Source organism: Arachis hypogaea, chromosome 14 (assembly GCF_003086295.3).
Source record: "Arachis hypogaea cultivar Tifrunner chromosome 14, arahy.Tifrunner.gnm2.J5K5, whole genome shotgun sequence".
Lineage (NCBI taxonomy): Eukaryota > Viridiplantae > Streptophyta > Magnoliopsida > Fabales > Fabaceae > Arachis > Arachis hypogaea.
Window position 1 is genome coordinate 84,493,509 of NC_092049.1, and position 24,958 is coordinate 84,518,466.

At 38.5% G+C, this 24,958-nt stretch overlaps 1 non-coding gene across 1 annotated transcript; it reads left to right on the top strand.

Annotated features, from left to right (window-relative positions):
- The first annotated feature begins 5,715 nt into the window (after positions 1-5,715).
- LOC112746345 (small nucleolar RNA R71) lies at positions 5,716-5,823 on the top strand. The gene has a single exon (XR_003174235.1). It is a non-coding gene; the product is annotated as a small nucleolar RNA R71 (small nucleolar RNA).
- Positions 5,824-24,958: the final 19,135 nt, after the last annotated feature.

A 24,958-nucleotide genomic window follows, 5' to 3' on the forward strand; every position in this document is an offset into this window, starting at 1 on the left:
TCCCTTACTCCATCACCACATAAAATGGCACTTAATTCACTGATACAGGTTTCAGGAACATGGTAGCTGACTTAAAAATAAATCACCAATTCACATTCGTAGAACACTGGTGCACGAAATTGTGATACATATCCATGGCTTCAAAGGCCTGGTGCTCTGATCTTAATTCATGATTGTCACAACTTCGATACAACTAACCAGCAAGTGCACTGGGTCGTCCAAGTAATACCTTACGTGAGTAAGGGTCGAATCCCACGGAGATTGTTGGTATGAAGCAAGCTATGGTCACCTTGCAAATCTCAGTCAGGCAGATATAAAGTGATAATGGTGTTTTCGAATATTATATAATAAAATAGGGATAGAGATACTTATGTAATTCATTGGTAGGAATTTCAGATAAGCGAATGGAGATGCTTTTCGTTCCTCTGAACCTCTGCTTTCCTGCTATCTTCATCCAATCAGTCTTACTCCTTTCCATGGCTGGCTTTATGTGATACATCACCACTGTCAACGGCTACTTTCGGTCATCTCACGGGAAAATGATCCAATGCCCTGTCACGGCACGGCTAATCGTCTGGAGGCATCACCCTTGTCAATGGCTTCATCTTATCCTCTCAGTGAATAATATGCTCACGCACCCTGTCACGGCACGGCTATTCATCTGTCGGTTCTCGATCATGCTGGAATAGGATTTACTATCCTTTTGCGTCTGTCACTAACGCCCTGCAATCGCGAGTTAGGAGCTCGTCACAGTCATTCAATTATTGAATCCTACTCAGAATACCACAGACAAGGTTTAGACCTTCCGGATTCTCTTGAATGCCGCCATCATTTTAGCTTACGCCACGAAGATTCCGGTTAGGAGATCTAAGAGATACTCATTCTAGCTTAATTCATGTAGAACAGAAGTGTTTGTCAGGCACGCGTTCATAAGGGAGATGGTGATGAGTGTCACACATAATCATCACCTTCATCACGTTCTTGGGTGCGAATGGATATCTTTGAAGAGAAATAAGAAGAATTGAATAGAAAACAGTAGTACTTTGCATTAATCTTTGAGGAACAGCAGAGCTCCACACCTTAATCTATGGAGTGTAGAAACTCTACCGTTGAAAATACATAAGTGAAGGTCCAGGCATGGCCGAGATGGCCAGCCCCCTTGATCTAAGAACAATGCGTTCCCTGATGATCCTAAGATCCTAAGATGATCCAAAGATGCCTAATACAATAGTAAAAGGTCCTATTTATAATAAACTAGCTACTAGGGTTTACATGAGTAAGTAATTGATGCATAAATCCACTTCCGGGGCCCACTTGGTGTGTGCTTGGGCTTGGGCTTGAGTGTTACACGTGCAGAGGCCATTTGTGGAGTTGAACGCCAGTTTCTGTGCCAGTTTGGGCGTTCAACTCTGGTTTTGGATCCTTTTCTGGCGCTGGACGCCAGATTTGGGCAGAAGGCTGGCGTTGAACGCCAGTTTACGTCGTCTATTCTTGGCCAAAATATGGACTATTATATATTGCTGGAAAGCCCTGGATGTCTACTTTCCAACGCAATTGGAAGCGCGCCATTTCGAGTTCTGTATCTCCAGAAAATCCACTTTGAGTGCAGGGAGGTCAGAATCCAACAGCATCAGTAGTCCTTTTTCAACCTCTGAATCTGATTTCTGCTCAAGTCCCTCAATTTCAGCCAGAAAATACCTGAAATCACAGAAAAACACACAAACTCATAGTAAAGTCCAGAAATGTGAATTTAACATAAAAACTAATGAAAACATCCCTAAAAGTAACTAGATCCTACTAAAAACATACTAAAAACAATGTCAAAAAGCGTATAAATTATCCGCTCATCACAACACCAAACTTAAATTGTTGCTTGTCCCCAAGCAACTAAAAATCAAATAAGATAAAAAGAAGAGAATATACTATAAATTCCAAACTATCAATGAAACATAGCTCCAATCATATGAGCGGGACTTATAGCTTTTTGCCTCTTAAATAGTTTTGGCATCTCACTTTATCCATTGAGGTTCAGAATGATTGGCATCTATAGGAACTCAGAGTTCAGATAGTGTTATTGATTCTCCTAGTTCAGTATGATGATTCTTGAACACAGCTTCCTTATGAGTCTTGGCCGTGGCCCTAAGCACTTTGTTTTCCAGTATTACCACTGGATACATAAATGCCACAGACACATAATTGGGTGAACCTTTTCAGATTGTGACTCAGCTTTGCTAAAGTCCCCAATTAGAGGTGTCCAGGGTTCTTAAGCACACTCTTTTTTTGCTTTGGACCTTGACTTTAACCGCTCAGTCTCAAGTTTTCACTTGACACCTACACGCCACAAGCACATGGTTAGGGACAGCTTGGTTTAGCCGCTTAGACCAGGATTTTATTCCTTTAGGCCCTCCTATCCATTGATGCTCAAAGCCTTGGGATCCTTTTTATTTGCCCTTGCCTTTTGGTTTTAAGGGTTATTGGCTTTTTCTGCTTGCTTTTTCTTTTTCTTTCTATTTTTTTTTTTGCCTATTTTTTTTTTCTTCTTTTTTTTTTTCTGCAAGCTTTGCTCTTTGCTGCTTTTTCTTGCTTCAAGAATCATTTTTATGATTTTTCAGATTATCAAATAACATGTCTCCTAGTCATCATTCTTTCAAGAGCCAACATATTTAACATTCTTAAACATCAACTTCAAAAGACATATGCACTGTTCAAGCATACATTCAGAAAACAAGAAGCATTATCACCACATCAATATAATTAAACTAAGTTCAAGGATAAATTCAAAACTCATGTACTTCTTGTTCTTTTGAATTAAAACATTTTTCATTTAAGAGAGGTGATGGTTTCATAGGACATTCATATCTTTAAGACAAAGTTACTAACTACTAATGATCATGTAATGAAGACACAAACACAGATAAGCACATAACATAGAAAACGAAAAACAGAAGAAATAAGAACAAGGAATGAATCCACCTTAGTAATGTCCTTGAGCTCTTCTATGTCTCTTCCTTGTCTTTGCTGCTCCTCCTTCATTGCTTTTAGATCTTCTCTGATTTCATGAAGGATGATGGAGTGCTCTTGATGTTCCACCCTTAGTTGCTTCCAATAATTGTGTGGAAGAAAATGTATCCCCTGAGGTATCTCAGGGATCTCTTGATTTGCAGTCAAATGTTCTACCACTGAGCTATAGACCCTTGATGGAAGCTTTTGTCTTCCCTTTCCTCTTTCTAGAGGCTTCTCTGGCCTTAGGTGCCATCAATGGTTATGGAAAAAACAAAAAAGCTATGCTTTTACCACACCAAACTTAGAATGTTGCTCGCCCTCGAGCAAAAGAAGAAAGAATAGAAGAAGAAGAGGATATGGAGGAGATGGATGGCTGTGTGTATTCGGCCATATGGGTGGGATTGGGTGGGGAAGAGATGTTGAATTTTTGAAGGTAAGTGGGTGTATGGGTGTGAGTGGTAAATGGAAGACAGAAGGGATGAGTAATTATTGGGAATAGAGGATGATTGAGAAGAGGGAAGAGAGTGAGTGAAGGTAGGTGGGGATCCTGTGGGGTCCACAGATCTTGGGATGATCCTGTGGGGTCCACAGATCCTGAGGTGTCAAGGCATTTACATCCCTGCACCAATTTAGGCATGTAAAATGCCTTTGCACACAACTCTGGGCGTTCAGCGCCAGGTTGGTGCCCATTTTGGGCGTTCAACGCCCCTTTGCTGCCATTTCTGGCGTTGAACGCCAGAACCATGCTTGTTCTGGGCGTTCAGCGCCAGGATGCTCCCATTCTGGGCGTTCAGCGCCAGAACTATGCTCTGTTCTGGCGTTTGAACGCCAGACAGATGCTCCTCCAGGGTGTGATTTTTCTTCTGCTGTTTTTGATTCCGTTTTCAATTTTTATATTTATTTTATGACTCCACATGATCATGAACCTAAGAAAACATGAAAAATAAGAATTAGATAAACATTGGGTTGCCTCCCAACAAGCGCTTCTTTAATGTCAATAGCTTGACAGTGGGCTCTCATGGAGCCTCACAGATGTGCAGAGCTTTGTTGAAACTCTCCAACACCAAACATAGAGTTTGGATATGGGAGTTCAACACCAAACTTAGAGTTTGGTTGTGGCCTCCCAACACCAAACTTAGAGTTTGACTGTGGGGGCTCTGGTTGACTCTGCTTGGAGAGAAGCTTTTCCTGCTTCCTCTCCATGGTTGCAGAGGGAGATCCTTGAGTTTTGAATACAAGGGAGTTCTCATTCCATTGAAGGACTATTTCACCTCTGTCAACATCAATCACAGCTCTTGCTGTGGCCAGGAAAGGTCTTCCTAGGATGATGGATTCATCCTCTTCCTTTCCAGTATCCAGGACTATGAAATCAGTAGGTATGTAAAGGCCCTCAACCTTTACTAATACATCTTCTACTTGTCCATAAGCATGTCTTCTTGAGCTGTCTGCCATCTCTAGTGAGATTTTAGCAGCTTGCACCCCATAGATTCCCAGTTTCTCTATTACAGAGAGGGGCATGAGGTTTATTCCTGAACCAAGGTCACACAAAGCCTTAAAGATCATGGTGCCTATGGTACAGGGTATTATGAACTTTTCAGGATCCTGTCTCTTCTGAGGCAATGTCAGTTGATCCAGATCACTTAGTTCATTGATGAACAAGGGAGGTTCAACTTCCCAAGCATCAATGCCAAACAATTTGGCATTCAGCTTCATGATTGCACCAAGAAACTTGGCAGTTTGCTCTTCAGTGACATCCTCATTCTCTTCAGAAGAGGAATACTCCTCAGAGCTCATGAAGGGCATAAGGAGGTTCAATGGGATCTCTATAGTCTCTAGATGAGCCTCAGAGTCCTTTGGTTCCTCAGAGGGAAGCTCCTTATTGATCACTGGATGTCCCAGGAGGTCCTCCTCCTTGGGATTCACGTCCTCTCCTCTCCTCAGAGGTTCGACCATGGCGCTTATGTCAATGGCCTTGCACTCTCCTTTTGGGTTCTCTTCTGTATTGCTTGGGAGAGTACTAGGAGGGATTTCAGTGATCCTTTTACTCAGCTGGCCCACTTGTGCTTCCAGATTTCTAATGGAAGATCTTGTTTCATTCATGAAACTTACAGTGGCCTTAGATAGATCAGAGACTAGATTTGCTAAATTAGAAGCATTTTGTTCAGAGTTCTCTGTCTGTTGCTGAGTTGATGATGGAAAAGGCTTGCTATTGCTAAACCTGTTTCTTCCACCATTATTAAAGCCTTGTTGGGGCTTTTGATCCTTCCATGAGAAATTTGGATGATTTCTCCATGTTGAGTTATAGGTGTTTCCATAAGGTTCACCTAAGTAATTTACCTCTGCTATTGCAGGGTTCTCAGGATCATAGGCTTCCTCTTCAGAAGATGCCTCTTGAGTACTGTTGGATGCAGCTTGCATTTCATGCGGACTCTGAGAAATCATATTGACTTGCTGAGTCAATATTTTGTTCTGAGCCAACATGGCATTCAGAGTATCAACTTCAAGAACTCCCTTCTTCATAGGCGTCCCATTACTCACAGGATTCCTTTCAGAAGTGTACATGAACTGGTTATTAGCAACCATGTCAATGAGTTCTTGAGCTTCTGCAGGCGTTTTCTTTAGATGGATGGATCCACCTGCAGAAGTGTCCAGTGACATCTTTGATAGCTCAGATAAACCATCATAGAATATATCTAGAATGGTCCATTCTGAAAGCATGTCAGAAGGACACTTTTTGGTCAACTGTTTGTATCTTTCCCAAGCTTTATAGAGGGATTCACCTTCTTTCTGTCTGAAGGTTTGAACATCAGCTCTAAGCTTGCTCAGCTTTTGAGGAGGAAAGTACTTGGCTAAGAAAGCCGTGACCAGCTTATCCCAAGAGTTCAGGCTGTCTTTAGGTTGAGAATCCAACCATAATCTAGCTCTGTCTCTTACAGCAAAAGGGAAAAGCATGAGCCTGTAGACTTCAGGATCTACTCCATTAGTCTTAACAGTATCACATATCTGCAAGAATTCAGTTAAGAACTGAAAAGGATCTTCAGATGGAAGTCCATGAAACTTGCAGTTCTGCTGCGTCAGAGAAACTAATTGAGGTTTCAGCTCAAAGTTGTTTGCTCCAATGGCAGGAATGGAGATGCTTCTTCCATGTAAATTGGAATTAGGTGCAGTAAAGTCACCAAGCATCCTCCTTTCATTATTATTATTTTTGGCTGCCATCTCCTCTGCCTGTTCGAAAATTTCTGAAAGGTTATCTCTGGATTGTTGTATTTTAGCTTCTCTTAATTTTCTCTTCAGAGTCCTTTCAGGTTCTGGATCTGCTTCCACAAGAATGTTCTTATCCTTACTCCTGCTCATATGACAAGGAAGAATGGACAGAAAAATGATAATAATAATAGAGATTCTCTTTACCACAGTATAGAGGTTCCCTTATGTGAGTAGAAGAAAAGAGGAAGAAATTCGAACACAGATAGAAGAGGGGGTTCGAATTTGGTGATGATGTGAGGAAGAGATGTTAGTTAATGAATGAATAAATAGAATAGGATGAGAGAGAAGGAGGGAATTTTCAAAAATTATTTTTGAAAAGGAGTTAGTGATTTTTGAAAATGGTTTTTTTGAAAAATTGTTAGTAATTTTCGAAAATTAAGTTTTAAAAATTAAAATAATTAATAAATTAAAAAGAAATTTTGAAAAAGGGGAGAGATATTTTCGAAAATTGAAGAGAGAGAGTTAGTTAGGTAGTTTTGAAAAAGTTAAGAAACAAACAAAAAGTTAGTTAGTTAGTTGAAACAAATTTTGAAAAGATAAGAAGTTGGGAAGTTAGAAAAGATATTTTGAAAAGATATTTTTGAACAAGATAAGATAAGAAGATATTTTGAAAAGATATGATAGGATTAGTTTTGAAAAAGATTTGATTTTTAAAATCACAATTAATGACTTGATTCATAAGAAATCACAAGATATGATTCTAGAACTTAAAGTTTGAATCTTTCTTAACAAGCAAGTAACAAACTTCAGATTTTTGAATCAAAACATTAATTGTTTATGTTATTTTCGAAAATTTGGTATAAAAATAAGAAAAAGATTTTTGAAAAATATTTTTGGAATTTTTGAAAATAACTAAGAAATTTGAAAAAGATTTGATTTTTGAAAAAGATTTTGAAAAAGATAAGATTTTCAAATTGAAAATTTGATTTGACTCATGAGAAACAATTTGATTTTAAAGATTTTTGAAAAAGTCAATCCAAATTTTCGAATTTGATGAGAGAAAAAGGGAAATATATTTTTTTGATTTTTGAATTTTTTTTATGAAAACATGAAAATTATGCAATGCATGAAATTTTTAGATCAAAACATGTGATGCATGCAAAAATGCTATGAATGTCAAGATGAACACCAAGAACACTTTGAAGATCATGATGAACATCATAGACACAATTTTGAAAAATTTTTAATGCAAAGAAAACATGCAAGACACCAAACTTAGAATTCTTTAATGCTTAGACACTAAGAATTCAAGAATGCATATGATAAACATGAAAAGACACAAAACAAAAAATCATCAAGATCAAACAAGAAGACTTACCAAGAACAACTTGAAGATCATGAAGAACACTGTGAATGCATGATATTTTCGAAAAATGCTTAAATGCATATGCAAGTGACACCAAACTTATGATATGACTCAAGACTCAAACAAGAAACATGAAATATTTTTTGATTTTTATAATTTTCTAATTTTTTTTGGATTTTTGATTTTTTTTTTCGAAAAATTAATTGAAAAAGAAAAATAAGGATTCCAAAATTTTTAATATGAATTCCAGGAATCTTGCCATGTTAGTCTAAGCTTCAGTCCAGGAATTAGACATGGCTCACAAGCCAGCCAAGCTTTCAATGAAAGCTCCAGTCCAAAACACTAGACATGGCCAATGGCCAGCCAAGCTTTAGCCTTTAACACGAGAGTATATTGCTCTTTGATAACAAATTGCAAGCCTCAGTCCAAAAGAATTTAGACATGGCTTTACAGCCAGCCAGGCTTTACATGCTTCATGAAACACTAGAATTCATTCTTAAAAATTTTGAATAAATTTTTGAAAACATTTTTATTTTTTTCGAAAACAAGAGAAATTTTTTTTGAAAATATTTTTGAAAGATTTTTGAAAAAGTTTTGAAAAATAAAATAAAAAGAAAATTACCTAATCTGAGCAACAAGATGAACCGTCAGTTGTCCAAACTCGAACAATCCCCGGCAACGGCGCCAAAAACTTGGTGCACGAAATTGTGATACATATCCATGGCTTCAAAGGCCTGGTGCTCTGATCTTAATTCATGATTGTCACAACTTCGATACAACTAACCAGCAAGTGCACTGGGTCGTCCAAGTAATACCTTACGTGAGTAAGGGTCGAATCCCACGGAGATTGTTGGTATGAAGCAAGCTATGGTCACCTTGCAAATCTTAGTCAGGCAGATATAAAGTGATAATGGTGTTTTCGAATATTATATAATAAAATAGGGATAGAGATACTTATGTAATTCATTGGTAGGAATTTCAGATAAGCGAATGGAGATGCTTTTCATTCCTCTGAACCTCTGCTTTCCTGCTATCCTCATCCAATCAGTCTTACTCCTTTCCATGGCTGGCTTTATGTGATACATCACCACTGTCAACGGCTACTTTCGGTCATCTCACGGGAAAATGATCCAATGCCTTGTCACGGCACGGCTAATCGTCTGGAGGCATCACCCTTGTCAATGGCTTCATCTTATCCTCTCAGTGAATAATATGCTCACGCACCCTGTCACGGCACGGCTATTCATCTGTCGGTTCTCGATCATGCTGGAATAGGATTTACTATCCTTTTGCGTCTGTCACTAACGCCCTGCAATCGCGAGTTAGGAGCTCGTCACAGTCATTCAATCATTGAATCCTACTCAGAATACCACAGACAAGGTTTAGACCTTCCGGATTCTCTTGAATGCCGCCATCATTTTAGCTTACGCCACGAAGATTCCGGTTAGGAGATCTAAGAGATACTCATTCTAGCTTAATTCATGTAGAACAGAAGTGTTTGTCAGGCACGCGTTCATAAGGGAGATGGTGATGAGTGTCACACATAATCATCACCTTCATCACGTTCTTGGGTGCGAATGGATATCTTAGAAGAGAAATAAGAAGAATTGAATAGAAAACAGTAGTACTTTGCATTAATCTTTGAGGAACAGCAGAGCTCCACACCTTAATCTATGGAGTGTAGAAACTCTACCGTTGAAAATACATAAGTGAAGGTCCAGGCATGGCCGAGATGGCCAGCCCCCTTGATCTAAGAACAATGCGTTCCCTGATGATCCTAAGATCCTAAGATGATCCAAAGATGCCTAATACAATAGTAAAAGGTCCTATTTATAATAAACTAGCTACTAGGGTTTACATGAGTAAGTAATTGATGCATAAATCCACTTCCGGGGCCCACTTGGTGTGTGCTTGGGCTTGGGCTTGAGTGTTACACGTGCAGAGGCCATTTGTGGAGTTGAACGCCAGTTTCTGTGCCAGTTTGGGCGTTCAACTCTGGTTTTGGATCCTTTTCTGGCGCTGGACGCCAGATTTGGGCAGAAGGCTGGCATTGAACGCCAGTTTACGTCATCTATTCTTGGCCAAAGTATGGACTATTATATATTGCTGGAAATCCCTGGATGTCTACTTTCCAACGCAATTGGAAGCGCACCATTTCGAGTTCTGTAGCTCCAGAAAATCCACTTTGAGTGCAGGGAGGTCAGAATCCAACAGCATCAGCAGTCCTTTTTCAACCTCTGAATCTGATTTCTGCTCAAGTCCCTCAATTTCAGCCAGAAAATACCTGAAATCACAGAAAAACACACAAACTCATAGTAAAGTCCAGAAATGTGAATTTAACATAAAAACTAATGAAAACATCCCTAAAAGTAACTAGATCCTACTAAAAACATACTAAAAACAATGTCAAAAAGCGTATAAATTATCCGCTCATCAAACACCCACAAGCTAACAGACAGGCAGAAACTGCCAACAAAGTCATACTAGCTGGGTTATAATGGAGACTACAGGACGCAAAGGGAGCTCGGGCCGATGAGCTCCCACAAGTCCTATGGGCATATCAGACAAATTCGCACTCCACCACAGGAGAATCACCCTTTAGACTTGCTTACGGAATGGAGGCAATGATCCTAGTGGAGATAGAGGAAGGATCCCCCAGAATAATCCTCTATAATGAAGAGGCCAACTCCCAAAATCAAAGGGAAGAGCTCGACCTACTTCCAGAAGTCTGAGAAAGTGCTCAGATTAGAGAAGAAGTGTTAAAGCGTCGAATGACTTCAAGGTATAATCAGAGGGTAATTCAGCGAAGCTTCGCCAACAACGATTTCATCCTAATTCGAAATGACATCAGAGTAGGTCGATCAGGAAAAGGGAAGCTAGCAGCTAACTGGAAAGGACCTTACCGAGTTGTAGAGGTACTGGTAAAAGGCTACTACAAGGTATCCGACCTCGAGGGATGAGAGCTACCAAGGTCATGGCATGCTTGTAACCGAAGAAGGTACTACAGTTAGAAAGAAATAAAGATCTTAGGTCAAGGTGCACTCTTTTTCCTGAAAAATTTTTTTAATGAGGCGCCAAACCAAGATCTACAGAATTGCCCAATTTAGAAGGGTAAGCACTCATATGTATACATTCTTGTCTATATGCCTATTTTTTTCTTGAATAAAGTTTTTCAGATTCTTTAAAAAGCTTCCTACCAAGACGCATTAATCTGAGCGCAAAAATTCATCGCCCGATTACAACAAGGTTGAAAGAACTGAAGATTGATGGTTTAGAGGTTATAGTAAACTCTCGTTGCAAGTATAGTTACTAAACCAAGCAATCAACCTTTCTTACAAACGTTTTGGTTGTCACAAGTAACAAACCCCTTTAAAATTGATAACTGAGTATTTAAACCTCGGGTCGTCTTTGACGTTAGGTTTTCTGCCAGTAAAGAATATCATAAAAACAGTTGCGTTGTAAATATAGTCTCTAAACCGACAAAAATCCCTTCGTACAAACGTTTTGGTTGTCACAAGTAACAAACCCCTTTGAAATTGATAACCGAGTATTCAAACCTCGGGTCGTCTTCTCAAGGAATTGCAGGGAAGTATGTTCTTATTATTGGTTATGAGCTTTGTAAATTGGGGTTTAGGAAGTAAAGTGGGAATATGTTATATGACAAGTAAAATAAAATAATAATAATAAAATAGACTCTTGGCAAGGTATTAGAAATTGGAAGTCCAGATTTAGTTATCCTTATCAACAATAAAGAAAGTTGGATCTTAATTCCACTTAGTTAACCTTTGTTGAAGCAAAGGAAAGTCAAGGGACTAATTAGTTTGATCTTCGAATCCTATTTATTTCCTAAGAAAAGGTTGGGATTATTGAAGTTCAGTTCAATTGGTAAGATAACAATTAACAATTATGCTATTGAATTGGATAACTTCTGAGTTACTGATTTCTGAACCAAAACCAAAAGGAAAAGAGTAAATCTACTGGAATAAAAATGTCTTCAGATGGGAAGCAATAATCATGTAAATAAAAGAGAGCAATAATAACTGAAATACCTCAAATAACATTAATTCAAGTAATCTGGAACAGTTCATAAATTATATAAAAATAAAAAACTTGGGATTGAGAGTCACTCCTAAAACTAAGAGAAGTCCTAAATCCTAAGAGAGAGAGGAGAGAACCTCTCTCAAAACTAATCTAAATCATGAGAAAATGAATTATGAGAGCCCCCTTATGAATGGATACAGTCCCCCACTTTATAGCCTCTAACTGTGTTTTTTGGGCCGCAAACTGGGTCAGAAACAGTCCAGAATTCGCTGGTTTCGAATTTCGCCACGCTGGATTTCCGTCACTGCGACGCGGCCGTATGGATCACGCGGTCGCGTTACCTAGCGTTAGGGGAACTATAACATATTATATATCAAATCGAAGCCCCGGACGTTAGCTTTACAACACAACTGGAGCCGCGTCGTTTGGACCTCTGTAGCTAAAGTTATAGCCGTTTGAGTGCAAAGAGGTCAGGCTGGACAGCTTAGCAATTTCTCCAACTTCTTGTATTCCTTCCACTTTTGCATGTTTTCTTCTCATCCTCCAAGCCATTCCTGCCTTATAATATCTGAAAACACTTAACACACATATCAAGGCATCTAATGGTAATAAGAGAGGATTAATAATAAGCAAATATAAGATCAAAGAAGCATGTTTTCAATCAAAACACATAATTAGGAAGGAAATATAAAACCATGGAAATAGTATGAATAAGTGGGTAAAGAGTAGATAAAAACCACTCAATTGAGTACAAGATAAACCATAAAATAGTGGTTTATCAACCTCCCCACACTTAAACACTAGCATGTCCTCATGCTAAGCTCAAGAGAAGCTATAAAGATGAAGAGGAATGGTATGAAATGCAACCTATGAATGCAACTACATGCTAAATGCTTTGACTTACTTGGTTAAGAGTAAATAAGTTCTCCAAGACAAATACAAACCAATTTCCACTAATTCAAATCATGCAATAAAAAGCAAGTGAACTTGTAAGAAGACAGCTCATGAAAACAGGGAACATAGAATCAAGCATTGAACCCTCACTAGTAGTGTGTATCACTCTAATCTCTCAAGTGTATAGGGTTATTCACTCTACTCTTCTCTAGTCATGCTTTCTAAACCTTGTTCTTCATCTAACCAATCAACAATATTTAATATACCAATGCAAACATCATGAGGTCTTTTTCAAGGTTGTAATGGGGCTAAGGTAAGGGTAAAGGTATATATATGGCTAAGTGAGCTTTATAAATTGAATCTTTAATTAACCTAAGCTCTCACCTAATATGCATATACTCTATATACTTTTAAATTCATGCCTAGCTACCCATAATTCCCACTTTTGTATAATTTCCATACTCATGTACCAAATTTTCTTTAATTTTTATCACATTTGCATTGATCTTTTATTAACTTAACATTGGGGTAATTTTGTCCCCTTATTTATTTATTTATATTATATATATATATATATATTTTGTAGAAAAATAAATATAACTTATCAATGCACATGGATTTTTCTATTATTTTTGTATTTTGGTTTTTCATGAGTAGGTTCCCAAATTCCTAATATTCAAATAAATTAGAAACATGTTACATTCCCTTATCAACCCATGTTCCCAAAATTTCCCCACACTTATTTGCTACACAATCTCTATCTTAAGTTAACCAAAGATTCAATTGGGATAATTAATTTGTTTTCCGCTTAAGGCTAGTGATGTGATTATAGAACAGAAGGGGATTAAAAGCTCAATGGGGCTAACAAGGATGATGTAAAAGGTAGGCTTATTTAGGATAAGTGAGCTAAAATCAAACAATGACCTCAATCATATGCAAGCATGTAAATACACTAAATAATGGACATATAGATTGGAACAAAATATAGATTACAATCATAGAGAAGGAAACACACAGGAATAAAAATTTATGGTTAAATAATGTAACCATATAAATAAGCTCAAATCTCACAGGTTGTGTGTTCTTTGGCTTAAAAACCATGTTCCAAATACAACTTCAAACAAGTTTTAACATAAAAATTTTGGTTTTAAATTAGTGAAAATTTTCAAAAAAATAGGATCTTAAGAAGAAACTTATTATTTTAACCAAGCAGTAACTAAATGCAAAAATCAAATAAACATGCAATTAAATATGCAAATGCAACAATTAACAAAGAAAATAGAATATTGGTGTTTGAGACAGGAAAGTACTAACCCATGGAGATCGGTATCGACCTCCCCACACTTAAAGATTGCACCGTCCTCGGTGCATGCTAAGATGTGCAAGTGGACGGGTTGTTTCAACTGACGCTTTTCTCATCAAGGAATGTGTGTGGGAACTTGTTTGTCTCTCCCATGTAAACGTCTTCCGGTTCTCTTCCTGGTGGCCATCCTGAAAGAAAAAGGGAAGGAAAGTAACCCAAAGCAAAGATAGAAAACAAATAAAACATGGGTTGGTTAATGCCAAAAGTGAGGGTCTCAATTACATGGTAGCTACAACATGCAAGTGAGAAAATAATAGAAGCACATGGCATACTAGTGGTGCAAAATATTGCAACAATAAGGGAGAGAGTGTGGGTAAGGAGAGATAATATAAATTCATATCAATGTAAAAGTAATACAGGTATAAAAGATTGGCATTGATATAAATAATATTACCTATTCAAAATAAAATAAGTCACTAAGTACCCAAGATAATTCAAGAGAAGATGCAATCATTTGAACCCCAATAATAATTTTAGAAAAATAAAAATATACAATGAATGAATAATTTAAATAAAATAGAATGGAAGTGAGAGAACATAAGAAAGCAAGAAGAAAGAAATAAGAAAAGATAAGAAGAATAAGGATTCGGAGAAGAAAAGATAAGAAAATTGGCACTGATTTGGATAGGTTGTGCGACGCTGGCGACGCGGTCGCGTGGGTGATGCGGTCGCGTGGTGCGCGATAAGGTTAGGTGACGCGGACGCGTGGGGCACGCAATCGCGTGACTCGATTTGTGCTAGTGGCGCGAGTGCAGCCTCGCGGTCGCACAACTCTCTGTTCAAATCTTAGTATTGCCAAAATCCAGGGTGACGCAGTCGCGTGGGGCATGCGATCGCGTGAGTGGCCTTATTTCCAATATGACGCGGACGCGTGGGGCACGCGTTCGCGTGGGAGGGCTTGGGCTACCAGCACGAGTTCAGCCCAACTCCAGCACAACTTTCGGCCATGCACCCTTTTTACGCTGATTTCAGGTCACGCGGCCGCGTTGGTGACGCGGTCGCGTGGGAGCCCATTATTCCCATATGACGCGGTCGCGTGGGGTGATTTGTGCCATTGGCACGCCTCCAGCGTTGCTCCTGCGTAACTTTCTATTCAATTTATTATTCTCTCATCTCCTTGCAACGCGGACGCGTCGCTAATGCGGTCGCGTCGCGTGCTCGCTTTTTTTTTTTTTAATTGAAAAGATACAGAATGCAGTGTTAATATGAATGTGATGCAAAACTCCAGGTTCAATATAATAAAATAAAATAAAATTTCAAAAACAAATAAAACTAAATAAAAATAAAAAATGAACGATTATACCGTGGTGGGTTGTCTCCCACCTAGCACTTTTAGTTAAAGTCCTTAAGTTGGACATTTGATGAGCTTCCTGTTATGGTGGCTTATGCTTGAACTCATCCAGGAATCTCCACCAGTGTTTGTGATTCCAGTAACCTCTGGGGTCCCAAACTAGGCATGTAAAACCCTTGAGCAGCTTCAAAAAGATTCTTAGGCTCCCGGGGTAATAAGTGTCAGAGCAGATTCCAGGATCCCAAATCTTGCTTTTACACCCATCCATGTCGGGATCTGTATTTTTCCAACTGGGTGATAAGTAATTTGAATTCTCACTGCAGCTACCAAACAGCTTCCTAGACCCATTCAATTGAGCTCTACACCAACCTTTGCGTTTAAACTTAAAGCTTCCAACCATAGTGAACCTTGCAGGACAATTCTTACCACTGGCCATCTTCCTCTTACTCTTAATGCCACAAAGAGCTCTAAGTTGACCATCCGTCTCCAGTAACCCATATTCAAGTGGGATTAGAAAGCTAAGGGATATGAATTTTACCCACTTGAATGTTGTGAAGGATGATGGTAACTTAGGGGGAGGTATTTTTAATGAAATTGCAAGTTCCACTCCCTTGTGCTCTTTTCTGATAACTACCACCTCTTTGCAAGCTTCTTCAATTTCAACCTCTTTCTTTTGGCAGATCTTTTTCAATTTAATCTCTTCTTCATTGCTTTCGAAGGGCATGGGAGGTTGTGCTTCTTCTTCTTGAATCTCCATCTCTTGATCAACCTCTTCCAAGTCTTCAACTATGATATGCTTTGGAGGTTGTACACCCTCCTCAGCATCAATTACAACCGTCTTGGAAGGAGGCTCTATGTCATGACTTTCCCATGGAGGTTCTGCATCTCCTAAGTCTTCAACCAATTCTTCTTCTTTGATAATTACAGCTTCCTCCATTTGTTCCAGTACAAAGTTATGCTCCGTACTGTTCACTGGGGTTTCTAGTATCTCCTTCATACTACGTTCTTCATTAGATTGTCCACATGAAGTCATGGAGGTTCCTTGAGTGTCCGAACGTCGGGAAGCTAATTGACTCATTATTACTTGCCCCAATTGATGAATGGTTGCCTAATATCGATCCACTATTTTCTTGAGACGATCCCTTGCCTCTTGATGCATTCGGCTTTCATAAATAGGATCATAGTGCTCTTGGATTGATGGATATGGAGATGGTGAATATTGAAGTGGTGGTTCTTATGAGTAATTGGGTTGGAATTGGGGTGGTTCTATATATGGTGCATATGGCTCATAAGGTGGTTGGTATGGTGGTTGAGGATTAGGGTCATATGGAGGTGAATGGCAGAAAGGGGCTTGTGAGTTTGGTGGTCCAAAGTTATGTTGAGGAGAGGGTTCATACGCATATAGTGGTGGTTGTTGATAATCAAAAGAGTGCTCACCATAGCCATTGCCTTGATATGCATCACAGAATGGTTGTTGATAGTCCATTGGAGGTGGTTGTTGCCATGAGGGTTGATTAAATCCTTGTGGCTCCTCCCATCTTTGATTCTTCCAACCTTGATGCCTGTTCTCATTATAGTTTCCATTCTTAACAACAACATTGGAACCAAACTTGAAGCGAGAGGGGTGAGAATTCATAGTAGCTAATAAAAAATTAAAAACAAAAATAAATTTAAATTTAAATTAAAAGGTTATTTAAATTTTGAAATTTGAAATTTGAAATTTTGAAATTTGAATTTTAAAATTTGAATTTTAAATTTTTGAAATTTGAATTTTTGAAATTTGAAATTTAAAATTTGAAAATTTTGAAATTTGAATTTTGAAATTTGATTTTTTGAAATAAGATAAGATAAGATAAAAATTTTAAAAATAAAAATCTGAAAATTTTTTTTTAATAACTAAATAAAAACAAATAACCTCTTAATTTATGGAAAAGCAAAAATAAAAACAAGAATAAAAACAAATAAACAAGCAAAAATAAAAAAAATATTTACAATAACCAATAATAAGGCACACTTTGCAATTTCCCGGCAACGGCGCCATTTTGACGTTAGGTTTTCTGCCAGTAAAGAATGTCATAAAAACAGTCGCGTTGTAGATATAGTCACTAAACCGACAAAAATCCCTTCGTACAAACGTTTTGGTTGTCACAAGTAACAAACCCCTTTGAAATTGATAACCGAGTATTCAAACCTCGGGTCGTCTTCTCAAGGAATTGCAGGGAAGTATGTTCTTATTATTGGTTATGAGCTTTGTAAATTGGGGTTTAGGAAGTAAGGTGGGAATATGTTATATGACAAGTAAAATAAAATAATAATAATAAAACAGACTCTTGGCAAGGTATTAGAAATTGGAAGTCCAGATTTAGTTATCCTTATCAACAATAATGAAAGTTGGATCTTAATTCCACTTAGTTAACCTTTGTTGAAGCAAAGGAAAGTCAAGGGACTAATTAGTTTGATTTTCGAATCCTATTTATTTCCTAAGAAAAGGTTGGGATTACTGAAGTTCAGTTCAATTGGCAAGATAACAATTAACAATTATGCTATTGAATTGGATAACTTCTGAGTTACTGATTTCTTAACCAAAACCAAAAGGAAAAGAGTAAATCTACTGGAATAAAAATGTCTTCAGATGGGAAGCAATAATCATGTAAATAAAAGAGAGCAATAATAACTGAAATACCTCAAATAACATTAATTCAAGTAATCTGGAACAGTTCATAAATTATAAAAAAATAAGATTGAGAGTCACTCCTAAAACTAAGAGAAGTCCTAAATCCTAAGAGAGAGAGAGGAGAGAACCTCTCTCAAAACTAATCTAAATCATGAGAAAATGAATTATGAGAGCCCCTTATGAATGGATGCAGTCCCCCACTTTATAGCCTCTAATCTGTGTTTTCTGGGCCGCAAACTGGGTCAGAAACAGTCCAGAATTCGCTGGTTTCGAATTTTGCCACGCTGGATTTCCGTTACTGCGGCGTGGCCGCATGGATCACGCGGTCGCATCTTCTAGCTTTAGGGTAACTATAACATATTATATATCAAATTGAAGCCCCAGACGTTAGCTTTCCAACGCAACTAGAACCGCATCGTTTGGACCTCTGTAGCTAAAGTTATAGCCGTTTGAGTGCAAAGAGGTCAGGCTGGATAGCTTAGCAATTTCTCCAACTTCTTGTATTCCTTCCACTTTTGCATGCTTTCTTCTCATCCTCCAAGCCATTCCTGCCTTATAATATCTGAAAACACTTAAAACACATATCAAGGAATCTAATGGTAATAAGAGAGGATTAATAATAAGCAAATATAAGATCAAAGAAGCATGTTTTCAATCAAAACACATAATTTGGAAGGAAATATAAAACCATGCAAATAGTATGAATAAGTGGGTAAAGAGTAGATAAAAACCACTCAATTGAGTACAAGATAAACCATAAAATAGTGGTTTATCAGTCTTCTCAAGGAATTGCAGGGATGTGTTCTTATTATTGGTTGTGAGTTTGTAAATTGGGGGTTTTTAATGTATAAGATAAAAAGCGAGAATAGTAAATGGCAAGAAAGTAAATTGTATTAATTTAAATAGATAATAAAACTCTTGGCAAGGTATAAGAACTGGAAGTCCTATCCTAGTTATTCTTATCAATTGTGATGAGAATTGGATTTTCTCCCACTTTGTTAACCTCTAACTATGAAGGTAAGTTAAGTGGATGAATTAATTTTTATTCCTCAGGTCCTAGTCTTTCCTTGGGAAAGGCTAGAGTTATTGGAACTCGAATTAATTCTTGAAGAATTCCAATTTTCAGTCAACAATGAGTTTGATAACTCAAGTGTCTCCAATGACTCAACCAAAGCCAAAAGGGAAAAATTCAAATTATTTATATCATAAATAAAAGAGAGCAATCATAAATCTGAAATACCTCAAGTTGCACTAATAAAGATATCAAATGTAACATGGAAGAGTTCATAAATTAAATTGGGAAAATAAATAAAAGGAACATTAAACCTGATAAAAAGAGACAATCATGAAGGCAAGAGAAATTCTAAATCCTAATCCTAAGAGAGAGAGGAGAGAACCTCTCTCTCTAAAACTACATCTACTCCTAAAATTATGAATTGTGAGCTTGTTTTTTATGAATGAATAGATTCCCCCACTTTATAGCCTCTAATATGTATTTTCTGGGCCGAAAACTGGGTCAAAAACAGCACAGAAATCGCTGGAGAAGAAATCTGCCACGCTGGTTTTTGGAACTGCGACGTGTCCGCGTGAAGCACACGTTCGCGTCACCTAGCGTTAGAGCAACTATGGCATATTACATATCAAATAGAAGTCCTAGACGTTAGCTTTCCAACGCAACTGGAACCACATCATTTGGACCTCTGTAGCTAAAGTTATAGTCGTTTGAGTGCGAAGGGGTCAGGCTGGACAGCTTAGCAATTTCTCCAACTTCTTGTATTCCTTCCACTTTTGCATGCTTCCTTTCCATCCTCTAAGCCATTCCTGCCCTGTAATCTCTGAAAACACTTAACACACATATCAAGGCATCTAATGGTAATAAGAGAGGATTTAAACATAGGGAACTTAAGGCCAAAGAAGCATGTTTTCAATCAAAGCACATAATTAGGAAGGCAAATGTAAAACCATGCAAATAGTATGAATAAGTGGGTAAAGAGTTGATAAAAACCACTCAATTGAGCACAAGATAAACCATAAAATAGTAGTTTATCAAAGGTCGGTAAGGTGAAAACCAAATTCATCGCCCGATTACAACAAGGTCGGCAAAGTGAAAACCAAATTCATCACCCGATTACGACAAAGTCGGCAAGGTGAAATCAAATTCATCGCCCGATTACGACAAGGTCGACAAGGTGAAAATCAAATTCATCGTCCGATTATGAAGAGGTCGGCAAGGTGAAAGCGATAAAAACATGTTAATGCAAGAAGTTATAAAAAGTAATCCATAAAAAGTGGCCTGACGAGGTTTGACTAAAAATGGACTACTAAAAATAACTTAGCTTGGACCGACAAGAGAAGTCAGATCAACGAAAGCTACAGCTTAGACCGACAAGAGAAGTCGGACCAATGAAAGCTACAGCTTGGACCGACAAGAGAAGTCGGACCAACGAAAGCTACAGCTTGGACCGACATGGGAAGTCGGACCAACGAAAAAAAGGATCGACAAGAGAAGTCAGACCAACGAAAAGCGTTCGCTAAAAGGGACATAGCTTTGCCCAAAAAGCCACGACTCCATGACAAGGCTATCAAAATCGTTCAGGCTAACTAAAAAGGTTCTACGAGAACACTAAAAAGTTGCTGGACAAATTAGTCCCAAGAACACCTCGACCAACCAAGTGGACAAAACAAGAGCTGATAAAAAAGAGGTCGGACAGTAGAGTACCTACACTACAGTAAAAATCTGCAAAGGATGAAAAAGCATGAACCACATATCTATCAAAATAAAAATATTTAAAGACTCATAAGGCCACCTAAGGGGCAGCCTCAAGAGTTCAAAAGTGTTTTGTTTTTTCAAAACGAAGTTGCATAGAAGCAACTAAGGTCAAGAAGTCTACCACATCAAAAGTTACAAAAACAGAGTTCAAAAGCCCACAAATTGGGTTGTACAGATAAAACAAAGAAATCATAAGGGGTCCAAAGTTTTCCCAGTAGTAGCATCCGTGGCTGAAGGAGGTGGAATGATCTTCATGGGGGTGGCATCCACAGTTCTATTCTCCCGGTTAAGAATTTGAACATCAGGATCAGATTCGGGATGGTCGACCTCAGCATAAGGAATTGAAGAAGTCGTGGCTGCAGAAGCTTTGGCTGGCGGCGTAGGGGGAGGTCCGTCATCTTCATCATCCGAGGCAGGCTTTTTGCCATCCTCCACCACATTATCCAAGTTGAAGAGAGTCAGGTCGAGCTCAGGGGCAAGAACTCGGACCTGGAACTTTAAATTTTGATAAGCCCCTGTCACAGTATCTACCAAATGACCCTGGAGATCGGCGTAATCCGCTTGGGCAGAATCAAGCCTCTCCTTAAACTCCAACAACTCGGCATAAGTGCGGGTGTAGCTCTCCTTATAGTTTTTCGCCGTCTCTACAGCCAGATTTGCAGTAGCCTCAGCAGCAGTAGCTCGCGACTTTTCCCTCTCCAAATCCTGTTCATCCTTCAAGCCCTTAATTCAGTTAAACTCTGACTTGGCATCCTCCATGAAAGCTTTAGTTGCATGGACCGGAGAACTCTGGACTGTACGAAACAAAACCACACCCATATGAGCTATCCGGACACTATTACTGATGATGAAATCCAAATAATGAAGGATGGATGCATCGTCCATTGGAAGATAACCATAAGGGGCAATCTGATTATACACAAACCCCATGGCATCAAAATCAGGGGTATTCAAGTCATAGGGATTAACAGTCTTTTGCCTTTTTGGAGGAGGACCAACAACATTAGGGGAGGAAGTGGCACCAGAGGATGGTCGAACTGGGTCTGAGGGGACAGTCCGGACCTGAGGAGTTGGAATAACCTTCCTCGGCCCAGAAGCACCCGATGTTGGTTTCTTTGGAGGCACCTGAGAAGACTCTCCCTCTGCAGCCTTGGTCGAGATGTTTTGAGCAGCTGTAGCTTTCTTAGCCCTCCAAAAGTGTCTTATGGAATCCGTAATTTTCACCATCTATGCAAAGAAGGAACCAATAAAATAAGTCACAAACAGAAAAAGGCAAAATTCAACCACAAAGCAAAACTATTGAAAAGAGGTCAGTCACTACCCAATTCAGCACGAAGAAGGGTGATGACATGTCATCATGTCATATTTTTCTATGCTTTTTCATACAAGAAATTGATAATTAGTGCTTAAATATTGAATTCTTTTATGCTTAAATGGTATATTTCCTTGATCTTTTAATTTTATAAATTTGGTAGGAAATAAGAAGAAAAAGAAGCAAAGAAGCACAAAAAGGAGAAAAAAAGAACTTTGGGGCACACTTTGAAGTTGGAGCACACTTTGGAGCCTTAGGCCACGCTTTTAAAAGCGTGGCCCATGACCAAATCAAGGAAGTTTCACAATCAGCATCACAAAGCTCAGTTCTTAGTGAACTTAGCTTTATCGTGAAAAACTTGGCTTGGAAGCAAGAATTTTCGCTAAGTTAAAACTTGGGCGTTTACAGCATGACCATGCCTCCTTCAAAGGGCTATAACTTGAGCTACAGACGTCCAATTGATGTGCTTCAAGTTGCGTTGGAAAGATGACATTCAGAGCTTTTCAACGATATATAATAGTCCATATTTGGCATGAAATTGAGGCACAAGTGAAAGGCATCTTTAAAGGCCAAAAACAAGGAAAAATAGACCAAAGTGGCTTCACCAAGATTCGAAGTGGGAGCCTCTCACTTGCAAGGAAGGAGCGCTACTCCTTGAAATAAAAATGGGGACAACATTTCACTCAACAAGGTTAGAACCTGGAGCTTCCTTGTACAAGCACTCCTTACTCTCCACTCTTCCAAGGAAATCAACACCAATTTGCTTCCACCAAGGATCGAACTTGGAAGCATGAAGCCCACAACTAGGCGCTACACATGGGGAGCTCAGTTGGTTTTTCCAACTGAGCGCTACATTCCCCATCACCTACATTTTGGCCCAATACTTTGGCACACCAAGGATGCCATGACGCGCACAACTTTTGACACGGCCAAGATATAGAGCTCAGTTCAAAATTCCAACTGAGCTCTAGTGTCATGCAACATGGGCAAGGCTGAACGCACACCAAATCAAGCAAGCAAGGCAACATTGGGTGCTCAGTTTGGTTTTCCAACTGAGCCGCCCCTGGGAGCAACACCCATGGACAAAAAATTGAATAAAAATTCCATTTAAATTCAATTCCTCTCCAAATTGAATCAAGGCCAACCAAACCCATTTCTCCTCAGATCCAAAGCAAGCAAAGCCCACATCATCACTCAAAGGCACAAGAACAAGCTAGAATTAGGATTTTCATTTAATTTGTTTTTCATTTCAATTTCATTTTTCACTTTGTAAAGCCTATATAAAGGCATCAATTCCATCTCATTAAGGAGAGCTCCATTAGAAAGTATTGGGGGCTAGCTCCACTAGGGAGTAGTAGGATTAGAGAACTCTCTCTAGAATTTTCATTTCTGTTTTAAATTTTGGATCAAGAATTGAAGGAATTCTGTTTCACTTTATCTGAAATCTCTTTGTTCCTCTTCTGCATAAAATCTGAGTTTCCTTTATTGCTTTCATCTTTTTCTTCTTCTGCAATTTAATTTTCCATTTTCATTTTGCAATTGCTCTTGTTGGATCAAGGAAGGATTTGAGATCTAGACTTGTTTTCTAGTCTCTTCCACTCCTGAGATCTTCAAAACTCTTTTAAATTGCTGCAAATTAAGCACTGCTTTTCTGTTTTGAATTCTTCAAGCAATTTCCCTTTTCTGTTTAGATCTGTTGCATGATTTTGTACCTTTTACTTCTCTGTTTGATTGCTATTTACACTTTCCTGTTAAATTTTAATTTCCAGCACCCACTCCCCTTTATATTTCATGCAATTTACATTTCTTGTCATTTAAGATTCTTGCAATTTACATTTCTTGCTCTTTAAGTTTCTGTCCAATTTACTTTCTGCACTTTAATTCCTCTTGTCATTTACTTTCTGTTGTTTCAACTGTCACTCAAATCACTCAATGTTAGCTTGACTAAACTAATCACCCACTAAAGTTGCTTGATCCATCAATCCCTGTGGGATCGACCTCACTCTAAGTGAGTTTTACTACTTGATGTGACCCGGTACACTTGCCGGTGAGTTTTGGGTGTTTGGAAATCCGTCTATTTTTCCAAATTTTTCCCATCAAGTTTTTGGCGCTGTTGCCGGGGATTGATTTAGATCAACAATGATTAAGTGGGTGAGAAGTCTAGATCAAGCATTTTCTTTATTTTTGTTTTCTGTTTTAGATTGAAACCAAGGTGTTTGAGTTATTGCCTCACTAAGAAATTCATCTCTGAGATATGAATTTCAATTTTCCTTGGTGTTGTGTTTTCCAAAATTCAAATGGAGTACAACTCATCTTATGATCAAACAAATTTTATGGGATATTACCCACCATCACCAATCTCTAATGATGGCTGGGAATATCACCAAGAAAATACCAATTCTGAGCACTCCAATTCATGGAGATTTGCTTCAGAGACACAAGATGAGCAAGAGAATCATATGGGATACTTCCGACCACCACAAAATGATTCAAGTCATTATTCTAATGGTGGCTGGGAGTATCACCAAGGAATGAAAGAGCATCCACCCTCACGTCCCAGTTTCTCATTTGAAAGATCTTCATCACTTGATTATGCCTCAACACAAAGTTTCCTCCAAAATCCATACAAGTCATCCCATCAATCACACAACTCATTCCACACCCCTCAACACAACTTCACCACAATACATCCATGTCACCAAAATTATTTTCAACCTTCATCTCTTGAACCAACAGATGAGGATTACCTTCAAGCCATTGAAATACACAGAAAACTAGTGGAAAGATACACAAAATCCCCATCCTGGAAAGAAATCGTCTTCAAGAAGATGAATGGGCCCTTGGAACAAACAAGGGGGAACTTAGAACCATCAAATAGTAAGGATGAAGACCAATTGATGGATGTGAAGGATAAAGTGGAAGAGCAAGATGAGGAGGCTACTGCATCAAGTGAACTTTCAATAAAGAATGAGGTGGTTGAAAATGAAACTGCACTTGAGATGACAAGGGAACATGAAGACTCACAACTCTCACAAACGTC